The sequence below is a fragment of the Populus nigra genome, chromosome 8 (assembly GCF_951802175.1).
Source record: "Populus nigra chromosome 8, ddPopNigr1.1, whole genome shotgun sequence".
NCBI classification, from domain to species: Eukaryota; Viridiplantae; Streptophyta; class Magnoliopsida; order Malpighiales; family Salicaceae; genus Populus; species Populus nigra.
This window is the reverse complement of record NC_084859.1, coordinates 5,505,168-5,524,168: the sequence shown is the minus strand read 5'-3', so window position 1 is coordinate 5,524,168 and position 19,001 is coordinate 5,505,168. Positions and strand designations below refer to the sequence as shown.

Here is a 19,001-nt window from a genome sequence, read left to right as displayed (position 1 = left end):
CAATGAGATCATGTATTTTTGCAAATTTTTTTGTCCATTTAACTTTGTAAAATACACACATACACTGAAACATCTTCCGGTTTAAGGAAATCTGAAAGCAAATCATCCAAAAAATCACAAGCACATTATACCGAGAATGAATGACCAAATTTTGATGAGTACACAATTGTAATGGAAGAAAGATGATGTAAAATAATTCGCTAGGTTAGTAGAGCAATCAGAGCAAGCTTGGAAATCTGCAAAAGAAGAATTAGAAACAATTAATGTTGGTACAAGGCATGATAAAAGAGATTAAAAATAAGGACTCTAATCACTGCTAGTTAAAAGGAAAACTTGATCTTAGTACTACATGAGTATGTTTATATGTTTGCTTGGTCTTACACAGATATGTCTGGTTTAAATACTAATATTGTAGTACATAAGTGCCATTAAATGAAGTATACTCGTGAAGCAGAAACTATGAAAAACTCATCCAAATATGGTGCTCAAGGTGAATGTTAAGATAGAAAGGCAATGAGATACTGGTTTATTTGAGGTGGTTAGGTACCTACAATGGATATCTAACATAGCAGTAGTTCTCAAGAAAGGCGGCAAAATCAGAGTATATGTAGACTACAAGGATTTAAATAAAGGAAGCCTGGAAGACAACTTTCCTTTGCACACATCAATGTCTTGATTGATAATACAATGTGAAGCTTGACGTACTCCTTCATGGATGGTTTCTCTAGGTATAACAAGATAAAAATGTTGGGGCCACTTATCAAAGGGAAATGGTAACTTTGTTATATAACATGATGCATAAGGAAATTAAAGTATATATGGACAACATGATTGCTAAATCTAAAGATGGAGAAGACCATTATCAAAATCTGAGAAATTTGTTTGAAAGGTTGAGAAGGTATTAGTTGATGCTAAACCTTGCAAAATACTCATTCAAGGTAAAATCCAAAAAACTGCTAGAATTTGTGGTGAGTCACCAAGGTATTGAAGTCGACCTTAATAAAGTAAAAGCAATATAGTCCATCCCAACTCCTAAAACAGAAAAAGAAGTAAGATGGTTTTTGGGTCGTTTCAATTACATTGCTCGGTTTATATCTCAAATGACAGCAATTTGTGAGTCAATCTTCCAACTCCTTTGAAAGGAAAATCTTGGGGTATGGAATGAGGAATGATAAGAAACTTTTGATAAAATCAAGTAGTATTTGCAAAATCCACCTTTGCTAGCACCTCCCATGCCTAGCAGACCATTGATTATATATTCAACAACAACCAAAAAAACAATGAGATGTGTATTTGGGCAATATGATGAGTTTGGTAGAAAAGAAAGGGCGATCTATCATCCAAGTAAAAAGTTCTCAGATTGCAAGTCTATATACACAATGGTAGAGAAACTTTATTGTGCATTTATGTGAGCTACAAAATGACTTTGACAATACATGTTGTATTACACTACATGACTAATTTCAAATTTGGATCCTCTTAGATATATCTTTGACAAGCCTTATTTATCAAGCTTAATAGCATGATGGCAGGTGTTATTGGCTGAGTATAACATAATGTACATGATAAGAAAAGCCATGAAAAGAAGTGTTATCGCTAATCACTTAACAGATAATGCAATTGAAGATTATAAGCCTTTGAATTTTGATTTCCCATATGAAGATGTGCGGTAGTAGAAAAAGAAGAAGAATTAGATTGGTGGAAAATGTATTTTAATAAAGCAATAAATGTATATGACAATAAGGCAAGAGCAATGATAATTTTGCCTAATTTGATGAGATAAAATTCACTCATATAGAAATAGACAAAAACCAATTTGTTGATGTTTTGGCTATTTTAGCTTTCACGACCAACATTGATGATGAGAACAAAGTGTAACCCATAAGTATTAAAGTGATTTTTTTTTGAGCTCATTGCTGCTCAGTCGAAGGAGAAGTGGATGAGAATTCATGGTATTATGATATCAGACAGTTTATCCAACATCTGAAGTATCCCCTAGGGGCATCCAATACATATATGAAAACCTACAAAGGTTAGCCATTAACTATTACCTCGATGTCGTTTGATGGAACATTGTTAAGATACTTGGATGAGACATGCAAAAAAGTGCTTCAGGAAGTTCATGAAGGGATTTGTGTAACTCATGCTAGTGGACATATGACGACTGGGCAAAAAACTAAGGTCGGGTATTTTTGGATTACCATGGAAATGGATTGCATAGAATATGATAGAAAATTCCATAAATATCAGGTGTACAATGATAATAAAAATATGCCTTCAGCTCCTCTATTCAATTTGACATTTCCTGGCTATTTGCAATGTGGGAAATCGATCTAATTGAGCATGTCAATCAAAAAGCCAGCAATGGACATCGATTTATCCAAGTGGCCATTAACCATTTCACAAAATGGGTGGAAGCCAATTCATATTCTCATGTAACCTAGAAGGTAATGAAGAGATTCATTAAACAAGATTTAATTTGTCGATTTGGAGCACCTAAAAAGGTAGTGATTAATAATACTCAAAACTTCAATGGAAGAATGATAAGAGAGCTTTGCATAAAATGGAAAATCAAGCTCTCAAATTCATCTCCATATAGGCCAAAGATGAATGGTGTTATAGAAGCTACCAATAACAATATCAAGAAAATTATGCAGAAGATGGTAGTCACGTACAAGGACTGACATGAAATGCTCCTTTTACTCTACATGTATATCATATCGTAATAAGAACATCCATAGGAGCTATACCTTATTTCTTAGTTTACAGGATGAAAGTAGTAATGCCGCTAAAAGAAAAAACCCCATATCTAACGGTACTGATGGAATCAGAACTTGAGGAGGTTGACTATGTCAAGATAAGATACGAGCAATAAAATCTGATAAGTGAAAAGAAATTACTTGCAATCTATCATCACCAGTAGTGTCAATAAAGAATAGCTATAATGAGAAGTTGGGAAAACTTTGATGGGCCTTTATCTGCTAATGCTTACAGATACCTCATAGTTAAAGGTATTCCTGTGTCCTGGGATAATGTTGTTTGGGAATACTGGTGCTTACCGAGACACAGTTTATTTTATGGTTGGCTATATTGGGGAGACTCAGAACAAGGGATAAGCTATGGTTTATTGAGACAAAAATTTTGTGTGTTCTGTCGACATCATGAAGAGAATCATAGCCATTTGTTCTTTGCTTGCAATTAGACCTCTCTTCCGTGGAGGAAGATAAAGACTTGGTTAAAAATAAATAGGTGTATGGCTACCCTAAACAATGCAACTAGAGGATTAATTTTAGGAAAGAAGAACCTTGAAGCCAGGATGAGAAGAGTTTTTTTAAGCATTACTATTTATTTGGTATGGGAAAAAAGAAACAAAAGGATCTTTGATAACACCTGTAATTTGGTGGAACTTATATTTCACAAATTTCAAGTAATATTTTACATGATTTTACATTTCCATGAGAAAAACCACTTTATTATCAATGTTAGGTGATGGCAATGGGCATGGCTTGTTCGATGAGTTGGTTGGCTTGGAAGTCTGCAAAGCTATCATTTGATGGATATTGAGTTGTTCATCCTTTTGCTTATAAGGCTTCAGTCATAAGGTATTTTTAATGGTTGACTCTTTTAGTGTTTGTTAGGTGGAATCTTCTACCTTCAACTGTTCTAATTATGGTCATAAGCCCTATTCTATGCTTCTTTTCCTGCTGCTTGATATGCTGAGTTGTTGTTGTAATTACCTTGTCATTCTTCTTCAACCCTAGTTGCTCTGACAGTTGCTGGTTCCTTTGATCATGCATGTTACTATGGCTATTTATTGTTTCAGCTAGAGTGCATGGGATTGGATGGATGTAGGAGGCTTTTTTTTATGTTGTGTTGGTTTTTTGGTGTAGTTTTCTCAGTCATTTATTGTGTGTGCTGGGGATGCTGGAGACATGGATCTATGGCCTGGCTGCCACTGTCTTACACTAGCGCCACTATCTTCCGCTTGCTTTATACATCTGTCGATGTCTAAGCCTATTTGGCTAATCATATTGTTCTATAAATTCTCAACCCCTAACCTCTGTTGGGTCCTGTTTCTTCTACATCCTAGTATAAAGCATCTTCATTACCTTTAGTCTTCTTGTTATGCTTGTTCCCTGCTTCATGCTTTATTGTTTTCCCATGTGCTTGTTGGGAATGAGAGGCCACTATAAAAAATTCAACGAATACCAACGGAATTACAGATGCAATTTGTCTGTCGGTAATTTGCGATGATATTTACCGACTGATTTAAATCTGTTGCTAACACTGTTGGTATATACTAACAAAATTATTCTGTCAGTATATACTGACAAAATTATAGATGAAATATAAAGACTTTCAAAAAACAGAGTAGTGCGATGATGTGGAAATTTTTATGGGTGATTTTACTAACGAAATTGCATAGGGATTCAAATCGGGATCTCCGTACAGTGACACTTTACCGATAAAATTATCATCAGAATCACACATGAAAATAGGAATTCCATTGATAAACATTAATATATCACCACGCTGTCGACCCTCTCCTATTTCTCCTTCTTCCCCATCCCTGCATCTAAACAAACTCCCCCCCACCCCACCAAACTGCAAAGAACCACCCCTCAAAACATCCCTCACTTCTCAACACAAATCATCCTTCTTTATTTTTTTGTAATCACAGCATCCGTGTCCTGATTTATTCTGGATTATGTAATTTTTTGTAAGTAAATATATCCTTTTTAATTTTAACATTAAAATGTCAATTTTATTATTGTTGAATGTTTTTTTAGTATATGTATTTTGTTAGGGTATGTACATGTTTTATTATTTTTTCTCAAACAAACTTGTAGTATGAATGTATAATTTTGTACTTGTTATGGTTTGTTTTAAATTTTGTAAAATTATATCTGTTTGTAGAATGTTGAAACTTATGTTGAATTACCGAATTAAATGTGTTGTGATGAAATAAATAATAGCTTGTTTAATGAGCTCGTTTTAATTTTTATCAATGTTATTGCCGAGTTGTAATTTTTGTAAATTTATGTGTATAAATTTGTATGGATGTTGATAATTAATAATGAATATTTAAGAGAAGTTTTAAAGTAAGTTGGATAATCTTGAGCTAAACCAATATTTTTGCATATTTATTTGCTTAACGTTAATACATGTTGTCATCATTATTTTATATGGGTTTGATAGAAGTCATGGATAATCGTTCATAGATGCATCAAGATTCACCCTAAGGATTGCAGATGATGGATTATTGTAATGGGGTTTAGGGTTTTATTAATTTCACAACATCTATTCCAAAACATTTTTGTGGAGGCGGTATTAGGTGTCCATACAGGAAGTGTAAAAATAAAACATTTCTGCATCCAAATATTGTAATGATGCATCTTCTACATAAAGGGTTTATAAAGGATTACCTATGTTGGTATGCACACATAGAAGTATTTGTTTGTAATGAGAGCATGGTATAAATGATGGTTGAGTCAACTTCTAGTGTTAGCAACGTGCATGGAGTTGTAAATAACAGTAATCCTTATGGGAATATGGTTATGGATGCAATGAGAATGAATAAAGGTAATGTTAGTTAATGTCCAATCGTAGAAGAAGAACCTAATGCAAACGCAGTCATGTTTTTTGTTCTATTGGAAGATTTTAATGAACCATTATAGGATGGCTACACGAATAATAGGAAATTATCGGTCATTGCACATGTGTTCGCCATCAAGTCGGATTATGGGGTGAGTGAGGCTGGTTATGACAGAATTATCGAATGGGTGAGAAGCATTTTACCTGAAGGAAATAGGCTGAAAGAGAACTTTTATGCTGCTAAGTCCATGATGAAACCCCTCGGTTTAGGATACTAGAAAATTAACATTTGCCCTAACTTTTGCATGTTGTACTATCTTGAAAATGCTGAGCTAATTGAGTGCATGACATGTGGGCATTCCCATTACAAACCCAAAACTAGCATGGGAAAGACTCTCATGGCATATAAAAAACTTAGATACTTTCCAATCACACCTAGATTGTACAGGTTATTCATGTCACCAAAGATTGTTGAGCACATGACATGGCACTAATCTAACTTTTGCATGTTGTACTATCTTGAAAATGCTGAGCTGATTGAGTGCATGACATGTGGGCATTCCCATTACAAACCCAAAACTAGCATGGGAAAGACTTTCATGGCATATAAAAAACTTAGATACTTTCCAATCACACCTAGATTGTACAGGTTATTCATGTCACCAAAGATTGTTGAGCACATGACATGGCACTAATAACATGATGCGTTTGATGGAGTGACGATGTATGGAAAAACTTTAACAATGTGCATCCTTGTTTTTCAGTAGAATCAAGGAACGTGCATCTTGGGTTGTGCATAGACGGATTAAACCCATTCATGTTATTTGCTGCTCCTTATTCTTGTTGGCCGATGGAAAACAAGGCATTCATGGTAACAAATGCAGGTAAAGCTTCTTTTTTTGACTGCTACCGGTGTTTCTTGCCAACGAATCATAGGTACAGAAAGAATAAAAAGGATTTCTTTGTTGGTAGAGTTGAAAAGGATGTTGCACCCCTGCGTCTTTTTGGTGAAGAATTGCATGACGTTGTATTAGAGTACGGTGACATTGTGTTTGGTTTCCAATTTGGTAAGCAGAAGTTTCTTGGTTTTGGTTTGACCCATAACTAGGTAAAGCGAAGTATTTTCTGGGAGCTTCTTTATTGAAAGACCAATCTTCTCTGCCATAACCTTGACGTCATGCACATAGAAGAGAACGTGTTTGAGAACATTTTCAACATCGTCATGGATGTGAAGGGGAAGACCAAGGACAACATCAAGGCTATAATAAATATAGCATTGTTCTATAATCATAAAAATATGGAATTGGTTTTTAATGAGTCACGGGCCGCAAAACCTAGAGCGAGTTTCATGCTAGAGAAAAATGCACAACATCTAGTCTACCAATGGCTTAAAAGTCTGCGTTTTCCCGATGGACATGCCTCGAACATAACAAGATTGGTTAATCTTGAGGAATGCGGATTGTATGGAATGAATAGTCATGACTGCCACATGTTTATGTAAAACACTCATTCCATTAACTTATTGTGATTTGTTGCCAAAAGGGACATGGGATGCGCTTACAGAGATCAATCATTTCTTTAGAGATATATGCTTTAGCAAGTTGTAGACACATCACATTGAGAGGCTTGAAATGAATATCGTCGAGATAATATACAAACTTAAGATGATATTACCTCCATCATTTTTTGACTCGATGAAGCATTTACCCATACATTTACCGTATGAGGCAAAAGTTGGAGGATCAGTCCAATATAGATGGATGTATCCATTCGAGAGGTTAGATATTACAGATGCAGTGTAATTCCTAAAGTATTTTCATTGTTTTTTTAATTGAAAATATTTGTTTAATTCCATGTAGGTACTTGTTCAATATTAAGAAAGAGATTAAGAATAAGGCACATGTTGAGGTTTCGATATGTGAGGCATATATTGTTAAGGAAATCTCAATATTTATCTCGTACTATTTTGAACCTCATTTGAGAACAAGAATCAATCGCGTTCCACGACATGATGATGGTGGTGAACTGCCTTCTAGTGAGAACTTGTTAGTATTCTCCAATCCTGGATGACCCACACCTAAAAATGCCACAAGGGGAAGATATTTGTCAGAAATAGAGTTCAAACAAGCATATAATTGTTTTATTTAACTGTGATGAGCTGAGACATTTTATTCAGTAAGTATATGTACTATTTAAACTTTGTTATAAATGTACTATTTATATATTGTAATATTATAAACTCATATAATTTTAAAAACCTTGAAGACAACATCAACAATATTTACTGTCTAATAACTCACAACTGACCGAATCTCAAATCTTTCGATTACAAGATGAAAAATTTGTCACGTGATTCAAAACACATGTAAGTACTATCACAAACTTATTATTTTTTGCAAGTTACTGTATATCATTACAGAATTCTCATTTATTGTTCATTGTTGTACTTGATATACAAGGTTTATCAAATGGGAAGGAGTGCTAGTGTTTCATTGTCTTTACTAAGCCTAGGTCCTGAAAGAAAAGTTAAGTGCTACAACAAGTATTTTGTCAATGGATATGTGTTTCATACTAAACAATATAGGCATGGAAGAAAAAGATATAACAACGGTGTTTGTATTAAGGAATCAACTTGTAGTGAGTTTGAAGTTGACTATTATAGTAAATTAGAAGAGGTCATCGAATTGCAATATCATAGCGAGCATAATAGAGTGTTTTTATTCAAATGTTATTGGTATTACACCACTGACAGAGAAATTAGAGTAGATTCCCACTACGGTCTAGTTGAAATTAACTCAAAAGCTAGACTCCGTAACGTAAACGATGTCTTTGTTTTCGCGAAACAATGCCAATAAGTTTATTACATATATACCCCTTCCTTTAGAAAGGATCAATCAAGAGTTGATTTGTTATCTGTTTTAAAACAAAACCCAGGGGTCGTGTCGAGGTTGTTCAAGATGAGAACGAAGACATAAGTGTGGGAGATGATGTCTTTCAAGTTAGTGAGTTGGTTGAACCATATCGAGTTGCTCCATCAATTGACTTAGAAAAGAATTCAAATTTGCATGTCTTTGATGGTAGTATTTTCATGTCTTTGATGATAGTTGTGTTGATGTTGACGTAGATGAGTTGAATGTTGTTCTTAGCTCTAGCGAACAAGTACAAGTCGATAAGGATGATGATGATATCAACATTTAAGATTGCGATGGAGCTGATGATGATTCAATTAAAGAAGAAGATTTTTTTATAAGTATTAGAACATTAAAGTATAAAGGAATTTTTTATAATGTAATATTATGGATGAAATTTTGTACCAAGAAATATTTATTTTATAATTGTTATGTTCACTGTTGCTACTGTGTTGTATTAGTAGTTTTCAATTTAAGTGTTTGCAGGGAGGATATATAGGCAATATAAACACATTATGTCATGCACTGTGCACATCATCAATGAATTTATTAACGGACATATACCGTTGGTATTTTCTATAGAGTTGTAAAATATTTACTGGATATACCACAATCACCGACGTAAACACAGATGGAATCATTCCGTCGGTATTTTCCAGAGGTGATGAGAATTGTTCTCCTTCTATGTCAGTGAAGTCCTCTGAATCACCGATGGATAGTGAATTCCAAAGTGCGGGTAATTAATGCATCTTTGACCGTGTGTACTTATTTCACATTATCGACAGAAATACCGACGAACTGTGAAAATTATGGAGGGTTATTTAAAATTTTTAGTGCGAAATGAAAAATTCAAAGTGAATTCACCGAAGGAATCATGAACAGATTAATTAAAAATAATATTATTTAACAATCCATCGGTGATTTTATCAGAAAAAACACTGTATAAATCCTAGCAAGCACCCCTTCAGTTCATTTTTTTCTGTCCTTTGTTTCTTCCATTTTCAATATGAAATCTCTCTATTTTTTTTTAATTTTAATCTCTATTTGTGGTTCTATCTTCATCTTCAAAATTTAAAAGGTATGTATTGTGATTCAATTTACTTAATGATTTTCTATTTTTTGTCTCTTTTTTTTTTATTAACAATATATTTTTGTTTTTTTTTGTATTGTACGTAGATAAAGTATAAAAATAAACACATTATTAAGGTAAGCATTTTTCATTCCTAAAGTCTTTATTTTATTTTTTTAATTTGTTGCCTATTTTATTGTTTTTATTGCAATAATAATTGATTATTTTGTTGAATTTTAATTGTTATTGTTGAATTTGCAGTATAAATGTTAGTTGAATATATAGATTTAAATTTTATTTTTTCTTTATTTTATTGTTAAATTTGTATAGATCTTAGGTTATAAATATAAATTTTTTTCCTCTCTATTTTATAGTTAGAAACATTTTATTATCATTTTGAAAATGAGATGAAATTGAAAAATATAAAATTCCTGGTATAAAAAAATAAAATTAACTGGTCTGTGACATATATTGTCAATATTTGGAGGTTTGAAAAATTTGGGTGGTATCTAGTATAAGGGAGGTGCTACTAAATTTTTTTAAAATAATCGAATTTGATTATGTAATTATTCATCAAATTTGCATAGATGCGTGGAACGAAATCAATAACACGTCGTGAGCATATGGTCAAAACTAGTTTTTCTAGCAATGAGGATGATGTGTCCTTACATGTCGACTAAGAAGAGGAACCTACGGCGACTCACGATGATGTCTCTTCTAGCATGGTTCCATAGCACAGAGGCGGTGTGCCTTCACAGCGGGGTCAATTCACCTGCAAGTACAAGGTATATTGGAAGGACGCCCTTTCAATGTAAGTTTGTTTTGGTTTTAGTTTTTTTACTTATAATGTAATTTGTGAATAACTAATTAATATTTCATAAATTTTATTAATTTTCAAGTTTACCAACATTGAGGCCATCCAAGTAATAGCATCGACGTTTAAATCGTCGATGGAGATTCCATTATTTCAATGGAGTCAGGTTTCCATACATCCTGATTGGAGACCTTATATCAATGCATGGTTTCAAAGATTTCAGGTTAGTGTTAACTTCAAATTTTATTTATTTTTATGCTATATTGAAATTATTGATTTATTTTTAATATATTATTTATATACAGAAGAAATTCGAGTGGGATAGTGCTCATAATAATGTTGCGGGAAGGGTATGGGAGAATCACGCGACAACTAGGTAACATAAAAAAATGATAGAATTTGTTTTTTTAAATTATATTTTAAAATCTAGTTTGTCATTAACTCATATAAAATTTGTTGATGGAGGTAGGTTGTGTGATTTTCGGTATGAATCACAAAAAAAAGCTAAAAAGTACACTAGAGATTTTAGGCCGCCAAACATGCCAGGGGATATATGGACGCAAAATATCCAGCACATGACATCTGAGCGGTTCACACGACGCTCACAGTCTGGTGTCGATAATCAGAACTAATAAATTCATGGTTCGGTGACCACGCACATTGATGGCTCTGTTCCGTTCATTGCACATGTGAAGTGGATGGCAAGATTAATTTTAATGAAATCTATCATTAATTAATTTTTTCTTATTTATAAATATATTTAACCTGCAATATTTTTTTTTCTTATAGGCTATGTCTCTTAGATGTGAGCCGAGCCCAATGGAGCTGTTTGTAGAGACGCATGTGCGGAATGAAGACCATTAAAGAGGGGTGCAACAGTTCATTGACAACTGTGCTCAACACTTCATGGTATGTTGGTTCAATCATTTTATTTTGTTAGTTATTATTTTCTTGAATGGAACATGATTTCTTTTCTAATTTTTAGGAGACATATAATAGTTGGTTGAGTGAGAGATACAGGGACGATCCTTCGACCTACCTGGATTTTGATCTGGATTTGTGGATGGAGGTAAGATCATCTAGTGGACCTGATAAAAATCAGGTGTATGAACTCTCCAACACTACAACCAAGAACTTGTGGGGCAGCTCGTAGTATCTTAACCACGGGGAGCTCCCAATCAGTATTGAGCACCCAGTCTGAGGAGATCGTGACCTTGAAACAACACACGACTTATCTCACCGAGCAATATCAGCAACTCTCAACGAATTATGAACAACTCTACTAGATGGTCGTGGACATGAAATCACAGATGGATGGTATATGTGCGCTCCTTTTTTGGCCATTTGGTCCTGGGAACGACCAACCCCCTCCTCCTCCACCTCCAACGCCACCACTGTTCTAGTTTAATTTTTTTGTACCATTAAAATTGTAATGAATATTTGGATTTTATATTATTTAATTTTATTTTTACATTTTTCAATTTTATACAATTTTATTTGCATAATTAGTTTTTTTACTACTATTCTATACAATTTTATATTATTTATTCTACACAATTTTATTTTCTAATATATTTTTAAATTATCATTGATAAATTTACAGAAGGAAATATGTTGTTAATATTTTCCAGAGAGTTGTAAAATATTTACTACATATGCCACAATCACCAATGTCATTATTTTGTCGGTGATTTAGCAATAGAAATATAGACGGAATTATTTTCTTGGTATATTCTAGAAAGTTTGAAAAAAATTACTGCTTATGCCACTATCACCGATGGAAATATTCCGACGAAATTATTCCATAGGCATATTTCAAGTAGGAATTTTTTTTGCGCATTTTGCATCTATAAAACCATTGGTTTTTATTTTTTTTACCAACAGAATTAGAAACAGATCATCAAATTACCGGCGAATATTATTCCAATGGACGTATTCCATTAGGGAATTAGTCCGTAAATTTTACACAGATGGAATGGTACTCTTACGCCGACGAAAAAAGTCTATTAATAAAACTAATAAATGTTGTAGTGGGCAATGTTGTCTTCTCCTTTAGAAATCTTCACCTATTGTCTCTACCATCTTAAGTGCTTTTGCTAGTTTGTTGGAGTCTCTACTGATATGTTGCATCCATAAGTTGGTGGTTGAGATTGTTTAGGTTCTCCAACCTTGTGTGCTACCAATAGGTAGAGTGGTGCCGCTGCTGATGGTTATTGTTGTATGGCAGCCCCCCTTCTCCTCTCATTCTTTTTATATCCTAGGAAACCCCAGTCTCTATTTTACAAAATAATCATCTCTTAAATAGATAGTTTACATTTAAGTACTTCAATGACTATTTTCCAAAAAAAAAAGAGAAATAGCCTTGCATGAAATCTTAAAGCTTTGAATTAGAGGAGCTAAATTGCTGAAATAAAAACTTGGATGTTGGTTTGGATGCTTCGGAACATAATTTGGACTCGTTTCTTCACAAAACCTGTTGTTGGCAGAATTCATTTTTCGTGTTAGAAAAATCATCTCTCTCTGATATGAGATCTTTTTTTGTTGAAATTTGGTATGTGTATAGGTCTTTGAATCAGGAATCCAAAACAATTGAGTTTGAATAAAATGGATTTTTGTAGCTTAAGATATTCAAGTCGGAATGACCGAAGGTCAACACCAGCAAATTGCAAGATTTGACTTTGAAGGCTACAATTTTCATGATCTTCCTTATTTTATTTTCTTGCCTTAGATGTTCAGAAAGGTATGAATGTTCAATTTTTAATGTCACTAGAATCACTTCATTTCGATCTCTAAAGCTTATGCTCTGCACAAAACATTGATTGAAGGTCAAATCCGCCAATTACCTCCAATTTACTCCTTTTTGCATCTCTCATCCAAAAGTGCCTTCAAAACATAAAAACAAAAAATATCAAGACATTTTATATATAAAAAATAGGCAAAACACTAGTTAAATATGGGTGAAACTATCGAATAATATAGTTGCATCAAATGCCCCTACTTTTTTGTTGTAATGGGGTTAAGGTTAAGGTGAGGTAAAAGAAAGGAAAAGAAAAGGTTAAAACCATAAGAAGTAGAGCATTATAAAAAAAATGATTTTTTTTAAAACTAAATAACCCATCAAAGCACACAAATTTTCCATCTTTAAACACTAATGCTTAACTTCTTTTGATTTCAAGCTCCATCAACATAGAATCTTAAGAACACAAATGAGCACTTTTCTTTTCTATTCTTTTCTTTTTCTTTTTCTTTCACCTTTGATAACTTTGCCCATCTTTTCATCAAGCATCGTTTTTTTTTCCACATAATTTCCAACCATAATTCCATGAGATATCAACAAGTAATGTTCTACTAATCCTTGGCCAGTGGAAATGGAAAACATATAAAAAGTAAGGTTTACACATTGGTAAAGCAAAGAAAAGATAAACAAACTCAAAACGGGCTCACTAAGGATAATATGCTTTAGGTTGACTTTTTGGCTCAAGTGGTTAAAATTTCTAATGTCTTTATCATCTTCATGTATACATCTAACATGAATGTAATCTCAACAAGATATGAAACAAGTTCTAAAGATACATATCATTAAAAGAATGCACAATCAAAAAATATAATATTGAAGGCTCAAAAGCTTGCATTGGTATAACACTATAAAGTCAATATGACATATTTTCAAAGTCAATCCCTAAACCAATTAAACGTTAAAACTTGTGTGCACACTCATTCATTCAATTTATATCTTCATCTATCTCAATTAATTCTCATACATAATACTCATATTCTCGTAAATTAATGGGAGTTCAAAAAGATCAAACATAGATTTTTTTTTTACATAACAAAGAAAACCAAAATTCTCTCAATACCCCCACCTTAATGTTTGAAATAAAAGAAAAGGAATATAAAAGAATGACAAAAATAAAGTAAAATGTGAAAAGTAAAAGATAAGGGAAAAGTAAAGTAAATCTAATTTTTTTTTGTGCTGGGTTGCCTCCCAGTAAACGCTTTTGTTTTATGTCATTGGCTTGACACATCGCATGCTCATGCTTCATAAATTGGTTCAACTAACTCCATAAAAACAGTGATTTCTGACGTCCAACCTTCATAGAAAGGTTTCAAGCCATGCCCATTTACTTTGAGCACTTTGTTTGTTTCTAAACTTGTAATTTCAACTCCACTATAAGGAAAAACATTAGAAAAAACAAAGGGTCCAATCCAATGAAAGCGTAACTTTCCAGGAAAAAAGTTTCGAACACAAATGATAAAAGAGGACTTTATCTCTAACAGGAAACTCTTTTCTCGTAATCATTCGATCATGAAGACTCTTCGTCTTTTCTTTTTAAATCCTTGCATTCTCATAAGCATCATTCCATATCTCTTCCAGTTCTTGCAATTGCAAGTTCCTCGTAACAACCCCGATTTTTCTACATTCTGTTTCGTGATACATTGGAAATTTTCAGGTAATTTTTTTTTTGATATACAGGTTCCACCAAAATTTCCACTAAAATTTTGGCAGAGTCTCCCCTATACTGGGAGGTCCCAAGTTATCGACATATACCATGTTTACACTTCTAATATCTCATATCTCCTCATAACTCAATTACGACCCAATCGTCCTGGGTCTCAACCCAACTTATTATCATCAACACAACACATCTTATTCAATAACATCATATAATGTAGTTCAAATGAAAGATTCAGCTTCAAAGGCATACATTCAGATTTATGGATTGATATTACATCTCAAGTTTTAGGAGATAAGTCTTTTAATTTACAAATAATTTACATGGTCAAAAGCAAAAGACAAACTAAACTAGTATCACTCTTGACACGACCCTGATGGACCTGAAAATAGAAATTAACATGTACACATAATTATAAAAGACAGTAACAAGCAATAACAATGACAGACAATAATTTCTACAGAATTTCTTTTAATATATAAAATTAGGCATAAACCTCTTTTACAACATATATTTTCCATCTATTACCAATATCCATCTAATATCCTATCTCATTTGCCAAGAATAATTCTATTTTGGAAATCTCAACACAACTCAACGGTTTGCGAACACCATCTCCTTATAAATCAATTCTCACTTAATACCAAGATATTCCTCTCTTGGTATCATTAGCTTATCTCATTCTTTTGGAATGACTAATCCATATATTCCCTTTTCTGAATCTGTTGCTAAAAGGTAATCGCTGAAACTAATAAATCTCATTAGTATCATTAGTCTTCTAATATTGGGCTAGACTAATCAATTATTTCACATGTCAATATCAATAAAACCGATCAGTATCATTAACTATTCCTTCCTTAGAATAGTTAATCAAATCTTATTCATATCTGGTTTACCATCAAAATTGTCGATGTCAAGAACCCTTGACATCATTAGCCTCCTTACCTGGAGTAGCTAATCACACCAGAAATGGTTGTCGATACCAATGTGACCTATTGATATCATTAACTATTCTCGACCCGGAATAATTAATCAATGCCCTTTAATTCTTCTATTTGTGCTGAACCCCTTTCATTTTTCTTACTAACATCATATGCATTGTAACCACGGTTGCCAAGTATCATTCGCACACAATCTTAGTTATCGACACTACGGTCACTAAGCATCCTTCACATAACTTTGGTCACCATCATCACAGTGCTACGTATCAATTTATGCCTTTAGCCACCGTCATTATGGCGTTAAGTATCATTGTAATGTATCCTTAGCCACCAACACTATGGTAACCAATTATCTATCAATTCCCCTCCAATCTCCAAGTCATTGTGTCTACCCAATAACCAAATTAATTAATTTACTCAATATCTTAGTCATATTTTAATTATTTTACTCATAACATTTAGAATTTACTACTTCTAACTTGAATAAATTAATTCACATAATCTCTTCAAAACTTAACTAACCGGCTACTTATCCCGATTGCCAATAATTCTGGTAATTTCATATAATTACCCACACATTTGGTTAACCTTCCTCGGTTACCAATAAATCTAGTAATTCCATACGAATTACCCAGCCTCCAGCTAACCTCTTTTGTTGGCCAAACAATCCGGTAATTCCATACGAATTACCCCATATGCGGTTAACTTCCTCATTAACCAATAAACCCGGTAATTCTCTTAATTACCCAAGAAATCTGGCTAACCCATCCTGGTTGTCAAAATCAATCCGGTAATTCCATACGAATTACATAGCATCCGGCTAACCTCTTTTGTTAGCCAATCAATCCGGTAATTCCATACGAATTACCCCATATTCGGTTAACTTGCTTGTTAACCAATAAACCTGGTAATTCTCTTAATTACCCAAGAAATCCGGCTAACCCATCTTGGTTGCCACAATCAATCCGGTAATTCCATACGAATTACCTAGCATCCGGCTAACCTCTTAAGGCATCATTTGCTGAGGTTAACTGTTCACTCACCCCGGTCATCCACTTCGGATGCCATTAGCCAAAGCTAATCAATTGTTCGTCCTGGTCATCCATTCGGATGCCATTAGCCGAAGCTAATCATTCATTTGTCCTGACCATCCATTCAGATGCCATTAGCCAAAGCTAATCAATTGTTCGTCCCGGTCATCCATTCGGATGCCATTAGCCGAAGCTAATCATTCATTTGTCTCGGCCATCCATTCGGATGCCATTAGCCGAAGCTAATCAGTCGTTCCTCCCGGTCATCCATTCGGATGCCATTAGCCGAAGCTAATCATTCATTTGTTAACATTTAAGCGTTCGACGATCTAATATCTGTTCTAACACAATATGGTAACATTCATGATAAAGTATTTTATTATTCAACGTATATAAAAAAGAGAAGGTGCAAGTCACCTACCTAGAATAGGTGCACGTGCTGCCACTCCATGCAATTGTCCAGTCCCCACAGCTTTCCCTGTACCACCAGGGATTCAATTGTTATCAACAATACAACCAACATCACATCTTTAATTCTCATTCAACTAGTATTCTCAAACTAATCACAAGGAATTTTCTTTAAGATCTCATACTCTTACTCATTTTAATGTTTATATTCATTCTTATAATTTTGTTATCAAAACCGTCACTCAACAGCAATTCCAAGCAATGATTAAAAATTGTCTAATTCCGATCAATTAAGCTTAACCAACCCAGAACACTATTTAGTGTCTTAATCATAACTAAAGTTGTAAAACTCAGTTTTGGGCGTGATTTATCTCTATGAAAGGCTAAACATAGGCTAAATTCTCCTATTATTATTATTAATACAACAAAATGATGAGCTATTCATTTTCTTTCGCTTTCTCCTCATGCGATTAAACATATACGGCAAACCTTAACAATTAATATTCTCAGATCATTATCACAACAATAATTTCACCCTACTAATTGGGATCCATGACAACCTTCATTAACTAACCATTTGCTAAAAACACTTATAGCTAGCTTTAAATATGTTTTATTTTTTCCAAATTTCTCTCATTTCAATTTCTTCATGGTTCCACCCCATTTATATCCACACAACCAACAAGTTAGCTTTCTATTCAATCAACATGTTTTATTCAATCAACATGTTTATATAGCAATGTTCCTTACTATTCTTACACAATAATCATTCTTCCCCTCATATAAAGAATACACAATTAATCTATAATAATACTAATAACAAGAACATATTTTACCATTACATCTTCCATAAAACCTACACCCACACAATTCTAATTTCATCAAAACATATATTTAATCAAGCTTACTATATTTTGCCAAAACTAGCAATAGATTCAAAGGCAATAAGTCATCAACATCTGATTATTGTTTCAAGCCCAACGGTCAGACTACATATCATAGAGTTGTGCATAATATATCTCAAAATCATAATGATCCAACGGTTAAATCTCTCTAGATCTGAAGAAAACCGAGCTTACTTGAAAATGGACGAGCTACTGTTCAACATGCATGAAACCTTGCCGGAGAAATAGTTTCCGATCTCCACCGTCCAGCATGAAGGTAACATCTAGGCGCACCACATATCCAAGAATGAGCATGATCCAACGATGTAAGAGAGAGAAATCGGCCGGCGACCAAAACTGCTCTGCAGAATTATTTCCTTTTGTTTTCCAGAAAAGTGCAGATGATGATTTTTGTCAAACGGATTGTGTTCCTTCAAATCCCTCCGGTCAGTTAGTATAGGAGTGTAAGAAGAACAATATATCAAACACTCAACATGATCCAACGGTGGATTATAGAGATATGGCTACCGGAGTATTATTGTTTCTTCCAAATTCTGCACCCCTCTCTCTAGCCGAATTCTCCATTGTCTCTCCCTCTTTTCTCTTTTTTTTTCTTTTCCTTGAACTGGTGGCCTTTGGCTGTTTTAAATATACATTTTCCTCTAATTACAATTATGTCCCTCATTTATGCCTTTATGTATTTTATTTTATTTTTCATGTAAACTATCTGGTTTATTTCTGCTTGAATCGCTAGTCTTTACTGAACTCCAATTGGGATGTGATCTTTAACCAAGGTAAGAAAACATATTAATAGATTTCATGTAAAATTGCATCCCGATCCGACGAATGGATTGAGAGCTTTGCTTTCTAATGTAAAATTGGTCATTTCATGACTT

General features: G+C 33.6%; 1 long non-coding RNA gene across 1 annotated transcript; it reads right to left on the bottom strand.

Moving 5' to 3' along the window:
• Positions 1–15,056: 15,056 nt before the first annotated feature.
• LOC133700955 (uncharacterized) lies at positions 15,057–18,702 on the bottom strand. The gene is made up of 3 exons (XR_009843491.1): positions 18,301–18,702; positions 17,235–17,291; positions 15,057–15,223 (listed from the first exon to the last, which is right to left on the bottom strand). It is a non-coding gene; the product is annotated as an uncharacterized LOC133700955 (long non-coding RNA).
• Positions 18,703–19,001: the final 299 nt, after the last annotated feature.